The sequence below is a fragment of the Fistularia commersonii genome, chromosome 15 (genome assembly GCF_037954325.1).
Source record: "Fistularia commersonii isolate RoL2024-O1a breed Wild chromosome 15, RoL_Fcom_v1.0, whole genome shotgun sequence".
Lineage (NCBI taxonomy): Eukaryota > Metazoa > Chordata > Actinopteri > Syngnathiformes > Fistulariidae > Fistularia > Fistularia commersonii.
The window spans coordinates 17057009-17082324 of record NC_141298.1 but is presented as its reverse complement, the minus strand read 5'-3'; the positions used below and the strand labels follow the sequence as shown (position 1 = coordinate 17082324).

At 48.7% G+C, this 25316-nt stretch overlaps 1 protein-coding gene across 3 annotated transcripts in view; it reads right to left on the bottom strand.

Moving 5' to 3' along the window:
• auts2a (activator of transcription and developmental regulator AUTS2 a) overlaps positions 1 to 25316 on the bottom strand; it is a 435895-nt gene that overhangs the window by 171630 nt on the left and 238949 nt on the right. The window lies entirely within an intron of this gene.

The following is a 25316-nucleotide window of genomic DNA, read 5'->3' as shown; positions in this document are numbered from 1 at the left end:
CGTTTAAAAAAATAAAGAAGCAATTGAGTTTTTAATAACAACCTGAGTGGAGAACGGTCGCTTCTGAAGAAACCGCTAGCAACACACTCGCGACGACACATAACAGCACAACATCGTCGGCGAAACGTCGCAACTTCCATCGTTCCACGGCGCCGAGCAGAAAAGGAAGAGGCGCCGCCGTCGCTCGGATATGAAGGATCCCTGACATCGCCGTAAGCCATTGACAATCACACCGCCTGGCGCGCACGAGGGAACCTTTTCTCATTTTATGAATCACGGCGACACGGACGCGCAGCATCCTCAGCCGTCGCTGTGAAATAATGATACAGAATCCATTTCCTCCGTGAGAAGAAGAAGCAAAACCGGAAAAAGAGAGCGTCTTCTTAACGGCCGTCCTCCATTTTTTTTCCCGGCGCCGCCTCCCCTCCCTTGAAAATCCTTCCCTCCCTCTCTCCCGGGAGGAAAGCGCAATCTCATTAGCCGCCGGTGGATGAGGCGTCCTCTCCTCTCAGGTTCAAGGTGATGGAAGATTAGGTCGTTTGGCCCTCGACTCATTCCGCATTCGCGCGGCGTGGACTCGCCCGCCCGCCCGCGAACACCAAATTACATTGAACCTGGGGAGTCTGAGTCCATTAATTTTAAATGGAAGATTAATTTGACAATATGCGGCGGATATTTGTTACAAACCCATCATGTAAAAAGTGACGTTTGGCTATAAATTTGCAGGCCCCGGCTGCCGCGGGGCTACGGCGCAAATAAATCATCGCCATTTATAGCTAATCTCTACATTCTATGGACGCTCACACACACACATGCATACATTTTTGATGCACGTGGACTCAGATTATACGGCAGGAATGGTTTTTTTTTTTTTTTTTCCTGCGACAGCATTTGGGCGTCTTTATCCGTCAGCTAGCCAGCACGCTAATGGATGGACGAAAGCCTGTTTTTTGGGTTGTTTTTTATATTTATATGAACGCCACAGGAGGCCACAGGAGGTCTTTCCTCCCTGAGGCGATCAGACTTTTTAATTCCTCTCCGTTCATCCGCCGGCAACCATAAAAACCTATCTTTAACCTAAAAAAACTGTGCAATATTTCATTTCGCTGTGCAATATTCAGAACTGTGCAATATCTCATTTCATAACAGCTACACTACAATTTTTCTTTTTATCATACTATTGTGCACTCCTTACCTCATTTGTTACTAAGACACTTATAGTTTTATCACTTGTTTACTAAGACACTTTATAGTTTCACTGAGACACTTTATAGTTTATGTCTATTTCTAATTCTGCCTTTTCTTTTTATTATTTATTACTGTTATATTTTCTGTAACTCTGGCACAACAGTTTCCTTCGGGATTAATAAAGTTGTTCTTATCTTATCTTATCTTATCTTTACAGCAATGAATTCGTAGCAACGTCGCTTCACCACCATGATGCTAACCGACGACACAAAGCCGTTAGCGCGACGCGACACGACGCCTGTAGCTCACGTAGCTCCGTCGCCGCGGGTCGGAAGCGGATTTCGCCTGGAGGGGGGGTCGACGTGGACAGAAGGCGGGCATCCATTTCACCTAAAAGGCTAATATTCCTCGCCGGCGACCGTCTGAAGCCCCCTTCGCCGCCTCCCGCCCGGAACGCCACATAAAGCTCACCCAAATGGCCTCGCCGCGGCCTCAACATGTCAGCCTGAGATATGCACATCAGCGCTCTGTGACAGTAACTCCTGATCGTATTACACACCTCAGCAGTGCTCATGTCCCATTACCGCCACCCAAGCCTGGCCGGCTGTGATTACCCCTCCTTCGCCGCCGCCGCCATGCGCACACATCCACTGATAGCTATAATGTGTAAGTGAAACAGTCATGTTCAAGGGGGAGTGTAAGGAGGGCTGGCTGGTGAGGGGGTGTTAAAGCGGGCGGCGGCGGTACAATGATTTAATGCTAATCCTCCCAGATGGGGCAAGACTTTGAATTTTAGCCGCTCCCCCTCTTCCGCCCCCGCCGTAACCCCTCCCGCCCCCCCGAGCCTCTCGCCGGAGAGCGTTTCCTCGCCCCCGACTCCTCTTTTAATGTGAAATTTCTTCGGGGAGCCGGCGGCCTAATTAGAGGAATTGATAACCTCGCCGCTTATTAACGAGGCCAATACATTTCAATGTCATTAAAGATAACCGCGGCAATAAGTCTGGCTACGAGCGCCGCTCGACGTTGTGAAAAAAAAAAGCGGCGGCGAGAAGGGCGGAGGGGGGGGGGGGGGGGAGGTTACGGAGGGGTCGACTCGGGCGGCGGGGAGGAGCCGCTCTCGCTCGGTCGACTGTAAACGCCCGGTTATTGGACTCTTTGAGACGAGCCCGCAGTGAGAAAATTACACGGGTAAATGTCTTTTCCTGTGCGTTAATGAAGAATTAGTCCCCCGCCGCCCGCCGCCCGCCGCCCGCCGCCCGCCTTTTCGTCGCTTTCAATGATTCACGGCGGAGATGGTGTTTGACAGCGGTGTCAATTTAGCCATTCGCCGCCGTCACGACCACTTATCTTCCTCGCCGTCGGCAAACCGACAAAATCCAGGTCAAGAGCGTCTTTTCTTTTTTTTTTTTTTTTTCTTTATTTATTCACGCCGCCGCTTGACCGCGGCGACGGCCTTTTTCCTCAAGAGCGCAAAAAAAAAATCCAAGATTTTTTTCCGCGCCGATACCGAACGCACGAGTCGCTAAAACCCTTCAGAGTGGCTGCTCACACAGGAAATAGGATATGGATTGATGATCCGTTCCGCGCTTTGCAATAACACCGTCTTCTGTCTTTTTTTTTTTTTTTTTTTTATGAATCCACGCCACATATTGAACACGGGGGGGTTCCTCCGGAGGAAATGTAAGTCTTTTGGCGCCGCGGTCGTTTCTTCCCCCGTAGATAAATACGTACCTTATCACAATAAACCGGGGTTCACTCAGTCAATAAATTACCAGACGGCGCGTAGAAAAGTCTCTTGTTCCAATAACATTACGGTTTTCATCTAAATACATCCCCGGGGGGATTTGAAATGGCTTTTCTGAAAATTAGAGCGGCGGTCAGGTGCTACGGCAATCATATTACTCCCGGCTTTCCACGTCGGGGTCGTGGGAGTGTAACGAAGTGCGGGTCGAAGGGCGCTAGGAAGGTCCGCGCTAACACGCCAGATAATGGAGCGACGTCGGACGATGCCGACGGACGTGGTTTTAACCGGCGGGTCGGGCTCACGCGCGGCGATTACATGCCGAGCAGTTCATGAAATTACAATCGGCGTTCGGGTGGCGCTTATATGAAACCGCCGTCGCTCGGAAAGGAGGTTTCGAAATGGTACGTTAGCGCAACATCTCGGTTCCAGAACTGTCAAGTCGATTTTGGCTTCTCCCTTCAACCAGGAGAATGAAAATCCATGCAGGTTTTCAAGAGACGCGAAGGATTACCGTCATTTCTGGACTATTGAGGGCAACCGAATATAAGCAACGGCTAAGAATAACAAAATAAATCTATGTGTACATATATAGGCCACACTTGTCTATAAGCTGCAGGTGTCCACGTTGTAACATGAGTGTTTACACTTTTTTATTGAAGTTTCATTAAATGCTTTTGTACTGGAAATGCTTTTTTTTTCCCAAACAGTGGCTGATGTAAGACGGCTGATGGAAAAGATGAATAATAAATAAGGCAAGGAAAAGTTCATCCATTTGCTAGCTTGGTCTTCCTCCCGCGCGCTAAAACCGCTTAAGTCGTCTTCTCCGGTGTCGGAATTGAACGGCCTCAGAATTTCACGGTCATTTTGTCGCTCCGATGTGACGAGGTGAAACGTTTTAGCGGCGTGAAGCTCGTTAGCCCAAACAAAAAAAAATAAAAAATCCATAAATTAGCCGTATCGTGATTTAAGCTGCGGTGATTGGAAAAGCTGCAAAAAAGCTGCAAAAAATTGAAAAAATCGTCGGCGAGTCGGCGACGTAGAGTCCGACTGAAGATGTTGAACGCAAGAAGCAAAACAAGATGGTGGACGACCTTCACTTCTATTCACTTTATTCACCCGTTCACACACCGATGGCGGCGTTCGTGTCTCAGAAAAGACAGTCAATAAAACCAGACTGAGACAGAGGAAGGACAGTGAATACATTGGTAGACTGGAACTGATGTGAGAGAGGAGGATCTAGAGCAGGGTTGGGCAAACTACGGCCCGCGGGCCACATCCGGCCCGTTGGTCTTTTTCATCCGGTCCAGAATTCATACTTGATGTGAATGGTTGAATGATTGGACCAATGAATGCGGGAGCTCAAACAGGTGATTATTTCATTTTTGGAGTTATTTGAGAACACTTGAGGATTTTCCTGAGCTGAAAGACGCAGGTTAGCTTCGTGATTTAGCCTTAACTGCGGACACACATGAATGAGCTGGACGTGAAGCTACCGGGAAAAAAAACGGTTTGTTCATGAAATGCAAACAAACGTCGGAGCCTTCAAAACCGAGCCGCATTTATTTTCAAAGCAAATGTCAGAGAATGTTGGGAAAAATGTCGGATGAGTCCGATATGTACTGGTAAAAAATGCGTTTTTTTAGAATTTTTTCATATATATCGTATCTTGTGGTGACCCGGCCCTTCTGTCAAATTTTAAAAGTCAATGCCGGAGCCAAAAAGTTTGCCCTGATCTATAGAATAGGATGAGATGGAAGGGTCAGTTTCACTGGAGAAGAAAAAGTGGATAAAGGTCGCCTGTCCTTGGAGGGGTTTTCTGTTTCGGGGAGTCTTCCTGGGAAGACCACCTTGATGGACAGGGTTCTGTACCTTCTTCTTCTCCTTTGGGCTTTTCCCTTCAGGGGTCGCCACAGCGAATCCACCTTCTCCATCTAACCCCTAGATTCTCTGGATCCTCTCTTACTACGTCCATGATTTTTCTCTTTTGGTCCAATTCCACCAATTCCCGGTCGGTCCCGAAGAGAACCTCGGCATCTTCATCTCTTGGACCTCCTGTCATTTGTGCATTGTTGCTGTTTCCATCACCACTGTGTTGTACAGCAGGGTTCTGGTCCGGAGGCTACGTTACAGTTCCTGGACACTCGGACATGGAGGCTTCTTTTGTCCTTCCCTTTTCCGTCAAAAAGCGTAAAGAAAAACACGGGTCGCAAAGAATCGATGTCGTCACGCCGGTTGGCGCCGTACCGTTAACCAGCTCGGTCGATCCGTTTGTTTCCGGGGTGTTTGTTTACAGTCCGGAAGCATCCGTAGAAGCAAAAGCTCAGATTGGACTCCGGCCCCGTTTCCTTCGGTACTTGGGAGTAGCTCGTCGCAGAAAAGAGATTTCTCAAGGAGAAAATGTTTTTTTTACTTTCTCTCTCATCCCAAACGGTCTCGGCTTCACGAATGGCTGGTTCCTGTAATCATCTGTGTGTTTTTAAAAGTGCCCCTTGCTCTTCAAACACTTTCCACAGAGTGCCTTTCTAGATGATTCCAGGCAATTATCTGGCGTATCAGGTCAGCAGTGAGCCGGAGGAACTGTACGCTTCAGTCCTCAGATAGGCTGATTCTGGTTTCACTTTTGGAAGCTAACGTTAAATAATTCAATTTGAAGAGGACGGCGTGAAATGGCGGCACGCTCGAAGGCGTGACGGCGGTCCGTTTGAAGACCAGACCGATGATCGTCCTCGGGAGTTCAGACCTGCCGGCGTAGCAGATAAGTCAGTCTACGGCTGCGTCTACGGCATTGTTTGCATATTCTACGATATCTACATGTAAACCTGCGCGCTCCGCTAGTCCGCTAATGAGACAGCGCCGCGGCGAACGGTTCACCCGGTTCCAAAGAGCCGCCGTCTTGTAGTCCTTTAGTATTCTCCTGGTTGCAAGTCCTTTGCCACTTCACTAGTTAGCCGCAGTGCTTTTCATTTCCTGCCATTCTAATGGGCTGTAAGAGCGGCACTCAGTGTGTTGTAATTAATCAAAGCAACAAAAGAAAAGCCTGTCTGGATTGGACATCCACAATGGATAATTAGCCTCATTAGACGGAGCCACCGCGGGGGCTTCACTGCATTACCTTTTGCAGAAGGCACCTCCAATTTTCTCCCTTCATTAATTAAACGCATCAGAGACCGTCAACAAAGTCAAACTGTTTCGCAGCTCAGGAGTTGAAGGTAAACACGCCGTTGTCGTTCAGCCTCGCCGATGCGGGAAGCGTCCGATCCGGGCGCTTGTCGCTCCTCCTCGTCGTGAAAGGCAGAGGATGTGAGGAAAATCAAAAGGTAACAGTGAGGGAGACGGTGATCATCAAGAGGAATTATTGATGAAAAGAATCCACGTGACGCTCGGGTAAAATATAAGAAAACCACACGGGCGGCGTTTTGATGGATGCGGCCGAGCAGGACACACCTGAACCCCCGTCCCGAAACAAAAAATCTTGACAAACAAAGATTCCCTTTTCAAAACGCGATCCTTGCGGGTTCTTAGCGCTGCTTTAAAACCACGGCGGCGCGCTGACGAAGGCAAAGGCCTTTCCGGAAGGAGCGTCTCGATCAGAACCAACGCAGGGACAACAAGTACTGACATTTCTGGACTATTGGGCGCACCTGATTATAAGCCGCACCGGCTAAAAAATACCGAAATAAATCGCTAATTTGAAACCACCGTCACTCGGAAAGGGGGATTCTAAATCATACGTAGCGCCCACCTCGGTTCCTGAACCGTCAGGTCAATTTTGGCTTCACTCTTTAAGCGGGAGATTGAAAATCCATGCAGGTTTTCAGATTACCGTCATTATCGGATTATTGAGCGCACCTGGATACAAACCGCACTGGCTAGGAATAACTAAATGAATTTGTGTGAACACATATCGGCTGCAGGTTTCTACATGAGATATACTGTATATACACTGAAACATCAATGTTTAATTAAATACATAACGGTGACATCCACAAATACATACTGGAAATTATTTTTTTCTCCAAACAGTGGCTCTAACACGGCTGATGAAAAGATTATTAATAAATAGCACAAGCCCCCGCGACCCTGAGTGCAGGAAAAGCAGAAGAAGATGGATAAATACCACGAGGAAAGTCCGTCCAACCATCTATTTTCTGTTCCCGCTTCGTCCCCTTCTAGCTGGTCGCTATCTATCCTGGGCGCTAAAACCGTTGAAGTCGTCTTCTTCTGTGTCGGAATTCAACGGCCTCGGAATTTCACGATCATTGCATTGGTCCGACGCAACGAGACGAAATGTTTTGGTGACATGAAGTCCAAAAAAAATCCATAAATTAGCCGCTTCGTTGTTCAAATCGTGCGAAAAAAGTAGCGGCTTGTAGCTTGTCCGGCCGCTCGGGAACCGTAAACACACCTGTTTAGCCCGCTAGCATTCACAAATCACCTCTAGCCATTAGCGCTAGCAAATGGTTTGGTATCTGATTACAGTTTGTACTTTTTAGGTATCAGCATTGTTGAAAAGTATTTTTATCAGCGGCGGAAGGAGCAGTACCGGATGAAGTCCACGCTATCTGTAGACAAACCAGCGAGCAATAATTGCACATTTTACCTTCAGTCTGACTTGAAATTGGGTTTCCTATTATTTCCTGTGCACCCGGAGTAGAGGCTAGCATCCTGTCAGTCACCGAGAGTCCGTTCAAACCGAACGCGAAAGTCGGCGTTATCTTCGGGATTACTCGTGCTAATCTGTGCAAAACACAGCGCGAGTAATTAAACCCTAACAGTCGGTACCTTCGGCCCAAAAACAGGAGTGCAGATACACAAACGGCGGCGAGCGGTTCCTTCCCATCATCAAACATGAGGAGATATCGGTATTGCTTTCCTACTCCGGTGATGTCCGGTTGGAAAAATAAATGCCTCTGTGTCTGGGTCCATAACAGCATCCGGAGGCAGTTAAAATGATGAAACTGATATGAAAAGTGATTCACTGAGTGCGGCAGCGGGCCGAGGCAGAGCGGAAAGCACATCAGCGTCTGGCTGAGCGTCCCGAGTCCAACGCCAGATTTGGCCGTGATTAAATTGCAATAAAGGGATCAAAGATGGTGGCGGATAATGATGGGCGTGATTACAGTTTCTGCAAAATGTGAATTTGTAGTTTTGTTAAAGAGACAAGACGTAAACCAACAAACAACGTTTGCTGAGAGGCTCTTTGATCAGTTTGGCCCCGTGAGGTTTAACAGATTTGTGGATGGATTCAAAAACTAATTAGAACATTTAACCATCCGTAACGCAAAATTATAGTCCTTACAGTTTCTGTGATGTGATGGACGAGGTGTTTTCCTTTGTCCGACCCTTTTGTCTGAAACTACTACGGCACTGCTGAACCTACCAGAAACCTGGACTCCGCATTCCTGCCGCCACTGCTTTCAGGTTCATGAAGACGCAACGAGATGTCACACTAAGACAATCGTCCCAGGGATCAACAGAAGATTCCAGTGGCTCAACCTTCCAATTCGAAGCACCCCTTCGAATAGCTACCCATCGGGAGGCGCAGACACGGTCGGCCAAGAACAACATGGCTTAGGACAGTCACTTCGGAGCTGAAAGAGGCAGCCGCGGGTTCAGGAGGCGGCGGTTGAAGGCGGAGGAGCACCATGTAGGATCAATGGGACGGATACCAGTTCAGTCACAATGTAGAGACCTAAAATTCACTCCTTACTTGTGTTACTTAAACCTTTGATACAGACCTCACCATCTAAGAGGTAGTTTAAGTGCTTTACAGCGTTGCCTCAATTCACTTGGAGCAGGGAGTCACCATCAGGAGCAAGAGGTGACTATCAAGAGCAAGAGGTCATCACCAGGTGCAAGAGGCAACCATTAGGAGCAAGAGGACATCATCAGGAGCCAGAAGTCACCATCAGGACCAGGGAGTCACCGTCAAGAGCAAGAAGTCGTCATCAAGAGCAAGAGGCTACCATCAGGAGTAAGAAGTCATCATTAGCAGCAGTAAGTCACCATAAGGAGTAAGAGGTTACCGTAAGGAATAAGAGTTCACCATCAGGAGCAAGAGGCTACCATCAGGGCCAAGAAGCCACCATCAAGCAAGAAGTCACAATCAGGGCCAGGGAGTAACTAGCAAGAGCAAGAAGTCAGCATCAGGAGCAAGAGGTGACTATCAGGAGCAAGAGGTCATCATCAGGAGCCAGATGTCACCATCAGGGCCAGGGAGTCACCATCAAGAGCAAGAAGTCGCCATCGGGAGCAAGAGGCTACCATCAGGAGCAAGAAGTCATCATTAGCAGCAGTAAGTCACCATCAGGAGCAAGAGGTTACCATGAGGAGTAAGAGTTCACCATCAGGAGCAAGAGGCTACCATCAGGGCAAAGAAGCCACCATCAAGCGAGAAGTCACACTAAGGGCCAGGGAGTAGCTAGCAAGAGCAAGAAGTCAGCATCAGGAGCAAGAGGTGACTATCAGGAGCAAGAGGTCATCATCAGGAGCCAGATGTCACCATCAGGGCCAGGGAGTCACCATCAAGAGCAAGAAGTCGCCATCGGGAGCAAGAGGCTACCATCAGGAGCAAGAAGTCATCATTAGCAGCAGTAAGTCACCATCAGGAGCAAGAGGTTACCATGAGGAGTAAGAGTTCACCATCAGGAGCAACAGGCTACCATCAGGGCCAGGGAGTCACCATCAAGAGCAAGAAGTCGCCATTGGGAGCAAGAGGCTACCATCAGGAGCAAGAAGTCATCATTAGCAGCAGTAAGTCACCATCAGGAGCAAGAGGTTACCATGAGGAGTAAGAGTTCACCATCAGGAGCAACAGGCTACCATCAGGGCCAGGGAGTCACCATCAAGAGCAAGAAGTCGCCATCGGGAGCAAGAGGCTACCATCAGGAGCAAGAAGTCATCATTAGCAGCAGTAAGTCACCATCAGGAGCAAGAGGTTACCATGAGGAGTAAGAGTTCACCATCAGGAGCAACAGGCTACCATCAGGGCCAGGGAGTCACCATCAAGAGCAAGAAGTCGCCATTGGGAGCAAGAGGCTACCATCAGGAGCAAGAAGTCATCATTAGCAGCAGTAAGTCACCATCAGGAGCAAGAGGTTACCATGAGGAGTAAGAGTTCACCATCAGGAGCAAGAGGCTACCATCAGGGCAAAGAAGTCAGCATCAGGAGCAAGTAGTCAATTTCAATGCTGCGTTATTTATCATTTTGTTGTATTTGTGGCCGCGGGTTCAGGTTATGGCGGTTGGAGGGGGAGAAGCACCACAAGGGATCAATTGAGGATTAAAAATATGTAGTTAATTCCTGGATTTACAAAAAATATTGATCGAGGAAGATCGATGTTATGCTTCAAGTTATGTTTCATGAACAAGTTATGTTTCCTCTTTTTTTAATCTAAAATGTTCACCGGTATGTCCGGCGCATTGATACATGCACCGGTTTGTCACGGCTTTAACTTTGACAGCCAGTGATCTTCACGGCCTCGGCGCGCAGAGGCGCTTCGGCCGACAGCCACACCATCCTCTGTAATTTCGACACAATTTGGGCATCAGGGTGTTTGACACCACGGATTAACTCCCCTGTCAAAACCCCCAACGGACGAACCGCCACAAAACCAGTGTTGACAAGGTTCATCAGCCGCGTCAAACCCAATCAATGTCCAGATCCCGCCTGAGGGGAACGTCGGTAAACAACAGGGCGCTAGGATGCTTTCATAATCCGGCATATGTAACACGGTATATATGGGACTTGACAAACATGAATAAAATCTCGATGTGAAACAAGCGTCTTGATTCACAACATATAAAGAGGATATTGTGCCCACGGTTTGCGCGGCTGCTTCGTCGAGGTCCTTGACCCGGGGGGGCCGCGCAGACACGCGAGGTAATAAATAACACAATAAGCTAGAAGTCACGCCGCTCAGACGTTGCGTATAACTTCCGAGCCGCCGCGACGGTAGCTTAGCGCCGCAACGTAGCAGCAACCTGACTAGCGCTGAAGTGAAAAGTCAAGTCTGAGTCTTACAAGTGGTTTTTTGTGTTGTACATAAGTACAAACTGACCAAGGTTTAAAACACCTCCGCAGCAAGATATGCACTCCATGCACTGACCGGGGACTTATAATTTTTTAAGTACCATCAATGACACATTCTTTATGTTCTTTATGAATGCGAGTGGTGAAAATACATGTCCTGATAAAGGAACCGCGGCGCTCTCGTCGGAAATGAAAGGACCTTTTGCCGGGACAAAAAGCTGAAAGAAGAAGAAAATCTTCCTCGACTGAGTGCCAATTAGCTGTGATTCAAAATGGCATAGCTTTCCTTTCAAATAGGGGAATAATATGCTTTCCGCCAAAGGTTTGGCCTTAACTGGGTCTCTGGAGGCTCCAGGGTTCTTTTCCCTCCATCTGTAGCTCAACGCTACCTTCTGGGACTGGCACTCCACTTTTTTTTGTAACCTCTGAGCTCATTATCAGAAGTCTCTCGGGCACACTGCTAACCACAGACAGGAATTAGGATTCGCTTGGAACACTCACAGCCCGAGCCCAGGAGAGTAAGGCAACCTGCAGAGTAAGGCCAATTTTTAATATATATTTAGCATTGCACCTGCGACAATTCCGCCCGCGGTGGACCTCCCGATGGACTGCCGTCCAACAACGAGTGGTAGGGCGCTGAGTCCCTGGAGAGCGGGATTTAAACCCGCTGTCTAAGAAAATCACAGAGCGTGGGCGCCGAGAGGCCGAACAATCGGCCGTTTATGGAGAAACACGTGGTTGAAGAAGGACCCGGCTGTCAGTAAGAATGTTACTTTAGCGACGTTGACGAATCCCTGTCCGGTCACAAGGTAGTGAGCCGAAAACTCTGCTTAAACCTTTGCTACAGACCTCATCACTTAAGAGGCAGTATAAATGCTTAAAGCTTTGCCTCATTCACTTGGAGCAAGGAGTCACCATCAGAAACAAAAAGTCATCATCAGGGCCAGGGAGTCACCATCAAGAGCAAGGAGTCACCATGGGAAGCAAAAAGTCATCATCAGGACCAGGGAGTCACCATCAAGAGCAAGTAGTCACCATCGGAAGCAAGAGGATACCATCATGAGCTATAAGTCATCATCAGGACCGAGAGGCAACCATCAGGGCAAAGAAGTTAGGACCAAGTTAGGACAATCAGAACCAAGAGACTACCATTAGGGTGAAGAAGGTACCATTGGGAGCTGGAAGTCATCATCAGAAACAAAAAGTTATCATCAGGGCCAGGGAGTCACCATCAAGAGCAAGTAGTCATCATCGGAAGCAAAAAGTCATCATCAGGGCCAGGGAGTCACCATCAAGGAAAAGAAGTCACCATTGGAAGCAAGAGGATACCATCATGAGCTATAAGTCATCATCAGGACCGAGAGGCAACCATCAGGGCAAAGAAGTTAGGATCAAGTTCGGACAATCAGAACCAAGAGGCTACCATTACGGTGAAGAAGGTACCATCCGGAGCTGGAAGTCATCATCAGAAACAAAAAGTCATCAGGGCCAGGGAGTCACCATCAAGAGCAAGAAGTCACCATTGGAAGCAAGAAGTCATCATCAGGGCCAGGGAGTCACCGTCAAGAGCAAGAAGTCACCATCGGAAGCAAGAGGATACCATCATGAGCTATAAGTCATCATCAGGACCGAGAGGCAACCATCAGGGCAAAGAAGTTAGGACCAAGTTAGGAAAATCAGAACCAAGAGGCTACCATCATGTCATTATAAGTCATCTTAAGTTATCATCAGGACCAAGAGGCAACCGTCAGGGGGAAGAAGGTACCATCAGGAGCTGGAAGTCATCATCAGAAGCGGGAAGTCATTTTCATAGCTGCGTAATGTATTACTTTGTTATGTGTCCATTGTGGGTGTGTGCATACCCGTCCAGCCAAGTTCAGGAGAAAAGTAAACACACAAGCAAAGAGTTCTCAAGTTGATCAAGGCGTGCAAAGTCCAAGATCTCATCAAAAGCCTACACTTAAACATGAAGAACAGTGTTAAGGAGCTGCTAACTCCACAACGGGATTCCCAGCAAGGGGTCGGAGTGTCCGCAGAGCAGCTCAGAGAAAGAAAGGGACAGTGAGGAGGCGTGGTCCTGGACAGGTCTGACTCGTACCTCCGAAGGAAGTCGTGATGCAAACAAACGGAAACAAACACTTTGAAACAAAGATGTAGCCAAGACAAGAAACTATTCATTTTGGACTGTGGGAAGAAACCGGGGAACCTGGAGGAACCCCACGAGGAAGGGCCTCCTGTGAGACTCAATCCGTGGACCTTCTTGCTGTGAGGCGGAAGCTCTGATCACCGCGCCGCCCCGGATCGCAATATACTCGATATTAACGAATAAACAATCGACCAAATGTTTCGGTGACCGCTAGCTAGTTGGCATCAGCTACATTCGTTGACACTTCAATCAACCGTAAACCAATCAACAAGGAGGAAAACACAAACCGGAGAACTCAATTAGTTGACAAATAGAAACCAATTCTTCAAGCCGAACCAGCCACGCGGAGTCACGGTGGAGCCAAGAGGCATCATGGGAGGATAGTCACTGCAGGGGCGATAGCTTATTTCGTTTTATGAGAATATTTATTCCCCTGTTTTGACTTTCCGACATCGTCCTCCTCGCCTTGAAACAATCTCGAGCCTCTTTTTAAAAAACAGAAAAAAGAATTTTCAACCCGGGAGCTTTCTCAGGGCCTAATATCCGTCATAAAACGCTTTTTATTTTTTTCTAAAGATCCAGCCTCGACATCAGCAACCTCAAAGTGGAAGATTTCTTCTCTCTAAAGGGGACGCTGAAGTCGAGGGCTTTGAGAAAATGTCTCCGGCACCTTCACGACTGTCCGATCACGAGACGGTGATCAGATCGGACAGGAGCGGGAAAGTATCTCCGATCAGATTGCTCATTAAGGCTCATTAGCATACCCGCATCCACGGGAGCCAGGCGAGGTGGCTCGCGGGCATCTGGTCAGGATGCCTCCCTGGTGAGAAGTCCACCAGGAGACTCCGGGGAGAACCAGGAAACGCCGGAGGGTCCCTGTTTGTCGACCGGCCTGGGAACGTCTTTGGTATCCCGAGGTAGGAATGGACAAAGTGGGCCTCTCAGACCAGGCTAATGCTAACGCAACCCCTCCTCAGGATAAAGCTGCGGAATATGGATAGATGGATTTCTCATTAGCATCTTCTGGAGCCATCTTCCATCACAAGTAACCTCTTAAGCCAGAGTGTTTTCACTTTCCCCACAAGCAAATGTTGCATTCAAGGATCCAACCAATCAACCAAACCAAAGACAAAGGCTCACCTGGACAATCTCCAGCAAGCTACCAAACTGCCAGGTGAAGCTCGACGACCTGAGCTGGCTGGCTGGCTGGCTAGCTAGCTACCCGGCAACCTGAGCCGGCTGGCTGGCTGGCTGGGCTCTCGAAACTCCGGATCCCGATGGCGCCTAGCAAGACGGCATTTCCATCGGCCGAAATCTTCTCGCTCCTCCTGCTCCACCATCTCTCCCTCCACCAAAAAACCATCTCCGACATCCAGCTCCAACACTTGCCTCCTCACAGCAGTACGACACTCAGCTGCACACCGGCGAAGCTCCTCCAGCTTGTCCCTGGACTGGCGCTCATCGCCACACTCTGCAATTATGGACTTCTTCCCAGTGATTCTGTGTATGTTCTGTTTCTTCTGTTTTTTACTTGTGAAGCGTCTTTGAGTGTCATGAAAAGCGCTATAAAAATCCCATGTATTATTAAGGATCATTAGAGAGAGGAAAGCATACGAGTTCAGCATTTTTTGGGGTCTGTTCCCTCACTCCATAAAGCTAGCTAAAGAAATTCCTGGCTACTTGCTAATTTTTACAACAATGCGAGGCTTGGAGATGTTTGAGAAGGTAATTTCTAAACATTCGCGCAACGTATCCGGAAATGCTAACGGGTTGCGATTAGCTTTTCATCATGGCTGCGTAGAAACAGGAATTTACTTTCCTGGATAAAGCTGGGATTTACTCGCATACCGCGCCGCAAACCATCCGATCCAGAACGGCAGATTAATCCAGTCAAGTTTAAAATGATAGTTCCTGTATTCGTTAACCCTCAAGAAATTCATTGTTTAATATTTTACACTTTCAAACTTGCTTGTCTGAACTTCAACAAAAAGCAGTTTAGCGAAACAGAAATTAATAGAGATCCAAAAGCATGTGAACTATGCTGACCTCCACCATAAACACTTGTACAGTATCTTTATTAAAGAAAGGCTTCTTTTCAAGATGGTGAAAGAATATAAAAAAAAGATATATTTTCAACCTCGGCGACGCTTTATCACAAAGAATCTCTTCGTAGGTGCGGCGATGAGTTTGTCTTATCGTGTTTTATACCGTTTCGCGCGTGAATCTTCTCCGTTCTCCTTCAAAGAGGAATCATTGGAGAAGGTGAACGGTCGCGCTACGCTAGCTGCCCCCGGTTTGCGTCAGATGTAAGCTAGCCGCGGGAATTTGACTCCCGCGGAAAATATGAATCCGTAACCCGAGGCAAGGGTACGTAGCGACATGAGGCTACCGTGCCGCGCTATTGTTGCTATTGTGCTATTGTGCTCTCCGGTGTAGCAACGGGCTGCGTAGCGCGGGATGAATGAAAGGATTAAAGAACGGACACGACGTATCGGATAGCGGATCGCGCCGCGCGACAATGCGCCGCGGCGGCGGGGGCCCCTCGTCGTCTAGCCGCTAACGTTAGCGGCGGCTAAATAAATAATTAAAAAGACAAATACAGCAAAGAGGCAAACGAGTGGCGGGGCGAGAGCCTCGGAGGAGAGATCGGCTCTGCGATTTTCCCGCCTTCAAATTAAATTCCCCCGTCAAAACTCTAATCATTCGCAGCAGATGGGCGCCGGCGCTCCGCTTTAGATCCGCGGGAATTCTAATGGTTATTGTTTCTGTTTAAATGGGAAGATTATTGCATTTTAATAAGTCCTCCTTGGGACTCGCTGCAACAATGGAGTGCTGTGAATTACTGGAGATAGCTGTTACTGCATGCAGGGGGAGAAATCAACTTACTAAGTGTGACAAGTTGCTCTTCCCCGCCGCCGCCGCCGCCGCCGCCGCCGCCCCCCTCAACCTTCCCGAGATGGCTCAGAGTGTATTTACCACCAAATTAAGAATGTGCCGCGGGAATAATATTTTCATCCGACAGAGGGGAAGGGGCGGGTGGGTAGGTGGTGGCGGTGGGGAAGGAGCTTGGCTGTGGATTTTCATTAAAATGACACATCTGTTCAGCAATTTCGGCAAAGTAATTCTGCTGAAAGTTTTATCAGCTAATTTTAATTATTCACTCCACTGACTTGAATACAGGATTCATCGTGTTGAATTAATACATTCAACAAGATTATTTTTCTTTCCCTTTCGCTCCTAAATAGAGGGTGGGTGCCGGGGGTTGGGAGGGGTTGGTCGGGGTTGGGGGGCAATCAACAAATTGAATTGTCATGCACTGTGGATTAAATTGTGATTTTGTAATTAGAAAAACTATATGAGCTTCATATATTTAAAGAATTAAGAAGCTCAGGAATTCAGCCGCGGATTAAATATTCCAACCGCTGTAAGGTGCGGTCTGTCGGCGACTTACGACCAACGTGACACGGCCGGGTGTGTTTACGACGCGATAAAGAGCGTCGCAATTAAATGACGCTTTTAACACGCCAAGCGAAGAGCGATGAAATCAGCGCCGCCCCAAACATGGCACTTTCGACCCCCGACAGTAACGGAAGGAGCCTCTACATCCGATATGTCCATCGCGATCTACCGGTAGATGGCAAAGGTAGCGTGGGTAGATCGCATTAAAATCTAGACGTCATTTCTCTTTGAAATTTGTCACTTGCACATAACGGCGCGCTCTCGCAAGCTAGCGAGTTAGCCTCCAATTTATGTCCTCTAAACTTATGGGTATAAAAACGAGTGGGGGAGCTGGACCGAGTAAAAAGACTAAAACGTATCACTTCCTTACGGAACGGGAGGTGGACCTTTTTTTTCTAAAGTGTCATTTTCAAAGTGTTTTGAAAAGTGTGGTGAAAAAAGTGTGGTGAAAGGTGAAGGAACTAAAATCCCAGCTGTCAGGACAGCGGTTATTTTTCTCCCAGCTGACTTCAACTATGTTGCTGACTCCATTTCAGTCATCAGAATAAGGTATTTCCCCAAAAAGTACTCTGTAGTAGTGTGCCATAAGGGTTCATGCAGTTATGCAAGATCCACAAACATTTATTGTGTTCAGTATACTCAGTAGATATATGAATAAATATATATACAGCATTTTTAGTGGCGGTGGATCATTTTCTCAAGGTCATTTGAAAAGTAGCTAACAAGGCGAAAAAGGTGTGGGCACCCCTGCTCTACATCAAATGGGTCAAAGGTACGGCCCGCGGACCCGTGTCGGCCCGCCAGGGGGTCCATTCCGGCCCGGGGAATTATTAAAAAAATTGAAAAATTACATAAAAATCATGAGCTACTTTTTTAAAATAAAAATGCAGTATTTAGTCAGTGTTAGCAACACGGCTCAACACGATGTGACTCACAACTTACAGCAGATGGCAACAATGCGGCTTCCGGGTCTGGAAATAGCATTTCTACTCGGAAATAGCATTTTCCGTCGGACTCGACATCCTCGTCAGCGAGATGTTGTTGTCAAAAAACGAGAAAAGTGGACACAAGAGTGTAGGTTTGTCCCAGAAAAATGGACAACTTCTTAGTTGTCCCTTGAGGTGAATGAGAGACCTGTATGCCCGGTGTGGAGGCAGTAGGTGTCGCTGCCTCTCAGAATCAGCCACGGCGAAAAATACAACAAAATGCACGGAAAACTACAAACAGTTCATTACATAGAAAGATTTTTATTTTTTACTTGTTCTCTCTTACACTAAAACAAATTGGACTTAGTGTTCCTTCTTGGTAATTCCGTTCCGGTTTTACTGGTCCTGCCCCCCTTGACATCAAATTGGGCCTCATGTGGACCAAAATGAGTTTGACAGCCCTGATCTACATCCTTGGAGGGCAGGAAACGAGAACTTCTTGGTGCCCAAAGAAGAACAAATAATGCCATTTTTGGGGGGATTTGCAGTGATGGGTAGTTTTGACGGCCGGTAACTCTTGGAAGGAGTTGCCCGAGGACTGTGCAGGAGAAGAACCTCTAGCCTAAAAGATGGCCATACCTTCACCACAGATGGGCAACGACCTTACGGCGAGTACCACTGAAGAGGAGGAAGTGGATCCGAGCGCTTTCCGCCTCCTTGCGGAGACTCCATGCTCACATCCAACACGTGAAATGACCTCCAACGCTTCGGCCTCAATCTCTGTCGCTGCTTTGCTGCCGCCTCTTCCAGATTCCTCCGGCTTGACTTTCTCGCAAAGTATGAAATGTCAGGAAGTGTCACGGCCAGATAGAACTTTGTTTTTTTGTTCTCGCAGCCTCGGGTGCGGAGCGAAGTTCTCGCTTCTCGCCGAGGCAAGGAGGCCCTTAAGCAGCTGAAATATAGGCGAAACAGCAGAGTTACATAACCCCGGCCTCGGCGGCAGCAGCGCCCCGAATTTGCAGCGATGCGTTCAATCTCGATCTCTGCCGATGCCGAACCATTAATGTTTTAATCAGCGCTGATCTCTGAGAAAAATATCTGCCCCGATTTGACAAACGGCTGCGATTGGCTCGCCTCAGAATTCTTTCAACGGACCTCTACGGTTGATTTGCGGCGAAAACCTCGGCCGATCATCTCAAAAAGGGGCGGGTCGAGTAGAAGCACCTGGCCAATGGCTACTAGGGGGTGCAGAAGCTGCGGTATGCTTTGCTAGATACAGAACGGCTTCCCCTGCCGTGCTTTTTGTTGAAGAGACGAAGCCCCGTCAACAAGAATGAGCTTCTACGGAGAACACGTCGGGGGCCTCTGTTCCTCCGGCATGATAATCACGGTTGTGGCGGGATGATCTCGGCGCCCCTCGCTCGTCAAAGGACTCCTTTTCAGGCGGTTCAAAAGGCGCCAACCATTCAAAGGCGATCCATTCACAGACCCCTGACTCCGCAGTCACGTTTCCGCGGGGAAGCCGCTAAACAGCTCCTGCCTGACTTCGCATGGAACACAAAGATCCCCGGCGGAGAGAAGAATGTTGCCCCCTCCTCCTGATACCGTCTTATCTCCTCAGGTAACTTTCCTTTGCAACTTGTCCCTCAAGACTATCACCTTGCCCCGGAGCCCTGATGCACATCAGCACACAGAACAAATGATATGCCAGAGCTGCGAGACAGGCAGATCGCAAAGTGATACCTCTCAAGTATGGCTTTGTGGCTGCGCCGCCTTCCCCCAACCACCCCCCGCCTGGCCCAGCCCGTCTCGCTTGTGTGAAGCGTCCCCCAGGAGCCCTCGCGGGGCCGACAGGACGGGGAGTTTTTTTTTCCTGGACAAAGGGAGGAAACTGAGAACATACCGTATTAAATCATAGCCGGGGGGAGTTGGGGGGCTGGAGGTGGCCTCTCTGCTCGCCTGACACCAAACAGAGCCTGTCAGCTAATCAATTAGCTCCCTTCCTCTTCACCGTAAGGCCGACCCCTGCGGACGCGTGGAGTCGGCGATGATTCGGGTCTCCTGGAATCGATTCGGAACGACCGATCCACCCAGAGTGCTTCTCCCGACATGGAGCGACCGAGGCGCTACAACGAGGCGAATCTTAATAAACCGTTTCCGGGGACGCGCTGGCGCGGCGTCGCCTAAATGAGGGTTTGTCGTGGACCCAGCGGAAGCGAAAAAAACCAGACTCCCCGTCTTCCAGGGATATATTCGCCGCCTCCTTCCAAATGACATGCTGCAGAATGTTCTCGCCTCTCTGGAGGCCTGTACCGGTTATCAAATTTAATAAATAAAGCGAGTGAAATCTGTCTACTCTTCATCTTCCCCGCTCTCTCAGGATTTGCCTGAGCTGGCAAATTACCATTTTTCAGGCACAATATTCCCAAGGTGCCGCGGTGCTTTTCTCCACTTCCTGATGGAATCAGATGAGCACAGCCTGGGACTCATTGTTATCCGCTTGCAAGTCTGCGGCAAAAAAAAAAAAGAAGGTAAAAAGCGACAGCAGGTAGTGACAGCTCCACGTTTGAGAAGCAGCTTTAGGTGTTCGTGCGCAGAAGGGGGGGCTCGTCGGGAGAGGGTAAATAGGACGCTTTTGTTGTTAACAAGAATATGTCCGTTGACTACGCAAACGAACAAGAGGCAGGGAAGAGCCTCCAATCGGGAGGTCGCCGGTTCCATCCCGTCTTCGGGCAAGTTAAGATCTTCGCCCCAAATAATCCGGTTAGCGCCTTGTGTACGTTCGCGGGTGAACTCCAAGTAGCCTCACCCGTTAGCTCCTTGTTATGAGCGGGTGAATGTTATTCGGCGGTTTGGAAGCGCGAGGCGTTTGAAGCCCTTTAAATGAGCAGGAACAGGGAGAAAAAAAAAAACAGAATGGCGAAGCAGGTTACGGCGAGCTTCTGAAGCAAGAAAGACTACATTTCCCGTTTTTTAATGAGCGGACGCCGAATATTCTTTAATGCATTCGAACGCCACAGTGGCTCGAATTAATGCATAACACATGAAGGAGACGGAAAAATAAAGAGACGTCCGTTATCCAGGCGGGAATGTCTGGAGTGGCTGACGGGAATAAATTGAGTCGAGGAGAAGGCTTTTGAAATTCTCGATCGTGATGGGCGAACGGCTTGCCAAGCAAACCGGGACGCTCAGCAGACACGTAGCCTATAATGTCCTTGAAAAAGAGAGCGAATACTTGTACGCTTCTATACGAGACCCTACGACCGACCGACCGACCGACCGGCCCCCGTTGCGCCTCGTTGGCTCTGGCGAACCTGACGGCAGGATGACCCGTGTAAATTCATGAATGAACACGAGGTGACAAATTAAGGGAAAAGGAAAGGGGATAGAATTTCAATCCGCTCCGGTTTAAAATGAATGCCAGCGAAGCCAAACGCAGCCCCCTTCGTGATAACTTAAAGCAGCGGTCCCCAACCCCCGGGCCGCGGGCCGATACCGGTACACGGGTTGTTTGGTACCGGTCCGCACCGAAAGAACAATACTTACATTATATCTGATTTATTTACCATCCGAGTCTGTTTTGAAAAATGACCCTGTGCTACATCTGAATCGCTTTATTAGCCAAGAAAGCTAGCAACTGCAAGGATTTGCATTGGTTGATGGTGCAGAACAGATGATCTCTCTGCCCCGCCCTACCGAGGTAGTGCATTGGAGGTGTTGGCACAGTGTCTTTTTATGGTGTTTTTATGAGGCCGGCTGCCGATGGAGAAAAACTGTTTTTGCGGCGGGTTTGATCCTGATGGCCTGCAACCTCCTGCAAGAGGGGAGTGGTTGGAAAAGTTCATGTCCTGGGCGAGAAAGGTCACCCAGGATCTTGCCTGTACCCCCGCGGGTCCTGGAGGTGTACAAGTCCTGTAGAGGGTAGACAGACATCTAGGACTCACTCTTGATGCATGTCAAGAAGCTTGTCACGGTCACTTGACACACTGATGCTAATTTTAAACCCACAAGCTAGCAAAATAAGAAAAAGAACTCGTTCTAGCCGACGGCCATCGCACTCTTAAACAGCTGACACTTATTCTTCTTGCACATGTAAAGTCTACTGCCCATGTAAACCGCACGCATCCTTGCATTTGCACTTTGCGAGTTGCACACCAAGCTGCGCTCTTGTTGTCTTATCGTTCACATTCATATCTATAATCATATTTATAAAATGATATATTGCGGACGGCAAAGCAGGAATTTCACTGTGCAGGGAAACACGTTTCTACACCGTGCAGGAAAGTTTCTTTGCAAAGGAGAAAAGGGCCCAGTGAGGAGACGGAAGAAGAGCCTATGACCACTAAGAAAAAGAAAGCTGCGTTTAACAGAAAATACCAGGAGACCCACTTAAAATATGGATTTGTGGCGACGGTTGATTCCCACGCACAAAACCCGCTCGGCATAATATCTGGCGACCGGCTCTCCGACGAGGCAACGAAGCCTTCAAAACTGCTTGGAGACCGAGCACCCTGCATTGAAAGAAAAAAAAAAAAACAAGCCTTTGGAGTATTTTGAAAGAAAAAAAAAAAGCAGGGATATTTATATATTAGTATTGATATGTTTTTATCTGCCGCACCTTAAAGGCCGGCCCGTGAAAATACTGTCTGGTAGTAAAGCGGTCGAAAAAAAAGGTAGGGGACCGCTGACCTAAAGTACCAGAGACTCAAAGGCTTTGTATGATTTGTTTAAGTTGTTTGACGAATCGATTACTCAACCATCCATTATGTAATTTGTCTGGACCTTCATGGTGGCAGTCAATATTTGAATGTCCTCAGTGACTGAGTGACTGTATTTTTGTATTAAGTCTGGCATAGAGACACTGAGGAGCAGACGAGAGGCTGAGCTGGCGGCAGCAGAGATGAAGATGTGGAGGTTCTTTGTGGGAGCGAGCAAGAAGGAGTCCGTCACAAGGACAGTTCGCGTTAGATGTTCTGGACATACCGAAATGGTTAAAGAGGAGGGATGATGATGGTCGGGGTAGAAGGCCAGAGAGGAGGTTCATGGATGGGGTCACATGAAGTTAACCGATGTGAAAGAGGCGGTAGATGGAGGCAGATGGTCTGTTGCAACAAACCCTAAAAGGAGCAGCCAAAAGGAGATGGATTCAGACGAAGCCAGAATAAAATGCAACCGACGCAACTCTGGATCTTCTCTTGGAGAGTCCCAAGTCAAGTTGCCGGTCGACTAGACGCCAAAAGCACGAATCGGCAGTTGACGTGTTTTCTTTCCCTTTGTTTAGCTTCTGGCCCCACAGCGGCCCGAGCATACATGTTCAGGGAACCTCATCGATGAGCTCGAAAGACGGACGCTCCAAAAGGAACCGGACGAAGCAGCTAGAGCCGCTCCCTGCCGTGCCCTGGTCCATGGGGGCCTTTCGAAGGCTATGAGGTGTTTATGTTCTGCGGCTCCAGTCTAGTGAAGTCACGAGTCATCTGAAACTGAGTGGATGACTTTTCATGTCAGGTCTGAAATCATCAAACTCCCGGAGCGTCCTCCTCCACAGGATAAAAAAGGTCCTGGTCTCTTCTCATTTTTTTTTTTTTTGTTTGTTTGGCAAGTAGGAGCATTCCTCGCCAACTGCCGACGAGAGAGAGGAGGTAGATGGCGACAGATGGTCGCCTGTGACAAACCCTGAAAGGAGCAGCCAAAAGGAGACGGAGATTTAGACGAGGCCAGAAGAAAATGCGACCGACGCAACTCTGGATCTTCTCTTGGAGAGTCCCGAGTCAAGTTGCCGGTCCACTAGACGCCAAAAGCACGAATCGGCAGTTCATGTGTTTGGTTTCCCTTCGTTGAGCTTCTGGCCCCACAGCGGCCCGAGCATACATGTTCAGGGAACCTCATCGACGAGCTCGAAAGACGGACGCTCCAAGAGGAATCGGACGAGGCAGCTAGAGCCGCTCCCTGCCGTGCCATGGTCCATGGGGGCCTTTTGAAGGCTATGAGGTGTTTATGTTCTGCAGCTCCTGTCTAAGTGAAGTCACGAGTTATCTGATGACTTTTCATGTCAGGTCTGAAATCATCAAACTCTCCGGAGTGCACTCCTCCACAGGATAAAACAAGTCCCGATCTCATCTCATTTTTGTTTTTTCGCTTGGCAGGTAGGAGCATTCCTCGCCAACTGCCGATGAGAGAGAGGAGGTAGATGGAGGCAGATGGTCGGCTGTGACAAACCCTGAAAGGAGCAGCCAAAAGGAGACGGAGATTTAGACGTGGCCAGAATAAAATGCGACCGACGCAACTCTGGATCTTCTCTTGGAGAGTCCCGAGTCAAGTTGCCGGTCCACTAGACGCCAAAAGCACAAATCAGCAGTTGACGTGGTTTCTTTCCCTTCGTTGAGCTTCTGGCCCCACAGCGGCCCGAGCATACATGTTCAGGGAACCTCATCGACGAGCTCGAAAGAGGGACGCTCCAAGAGGAATCGTACGAGGCAGCCAGAGACGCTCCCTGCCGTGCCACAGGCCAAACTCCGAATGCCAACCCGAGGCCTTCCGAAGGCTATGAGGTGTTTATGTTCTGCGGCTCCGGTCTAGTGAAGTCACGAGTCATCTGATGACTTTTCATGTCAGGTCTGAAATCATCAAACTCTCCGGAGTGTCCTCCTCCACAGGATAAAAAAGGTCCTGATCTCTTCTCATTTTTTTTTTTTTTTCGCTCGGCAAGTAGAAGCATTCCTCGCCAACTGCCGGCTTTCATGCCTTCATTTTCTCCCAATTAGATTACCGTTACTGTCTCCTAACTGGTATAACTCGCTAAACAGTTCGGAGACCGCAAATAGAGCAGAATGCAGGAGCTAGAATTAAAAACAAGAGCCGCGCCGTTTGCCTCTTCTTGTCTCCATTTGCTGTTTTTCCGCACAGTCGGTTATGAATCTACTCATAACTTATGAAGCCCTTCGTGGCCTCTGATTATATTTGTAAATAGATTGCTCCTGATCTACGTGCAAGTTGTCTCAACTTCCTCGGACTACTTGTTCTGAATTCCCGTGCAGAGATTTAAGATTTAATTAACAGGAAGAGACAGATTACAGGGAGGATGATTAATCTCTGCGCCGCCGAGATGTATCGATCTTGGCTGCGGTCCTGTGTTCTCTGAAATCGTCCGTTCTGCATGTTATCGGGCCATTAAGCTGACGGGTTATGAGTCATTATTACTATTAAAGTCCTCCGGAAAGGGTAAACACCGTTTACCGCGGGGCCAGAAAGGCCATTTACTGGAACACCGAGTTAGCTAGAGCTACAACCTAGCTAGCGGTGATCCCTTCCATACTTCCACTTGACCCAGCTGAGTTCCTGCCACATGCTCTCCTGGCAGTTGCCGTTTCAGGTCCAATATGGTTGGAGCCGAACTCCACTTCCCGCCTGCCGTGCAAGCGCTCTGCAACCCAAACTCCTTTTAATACTGCCAGACTCAATCAGTGTTACTCCTGTTATTGTAGCTGCAGACCGGGTCCCTTATCTGGGGTTTCTGCGGCCGCTCCCCGCCGCTTTGATGACTTGACTGGGGAGAAACCCCGGTTTAAAAGAACACGGCAGCCGTCGGACCAGGTGGATACACGACCGCCTCTGGAAGTACGCCACCTCCCAAAACACAAGATAACCCCTCTCCGTCTGTGAAACGGCAACGCGAGGCGAGTTGCGTTTTAGGCAGAAACAGATGCTTGGCGAGGGAACAATCCCGGCTCGAATCTTGCGCCCCAACGCCAAACGCCGGGCGGGGGAAACCGCTCCGAACGGGCCTCCTCGGCCGTTTCCCTTTACGTAAATCTGACTAATTCG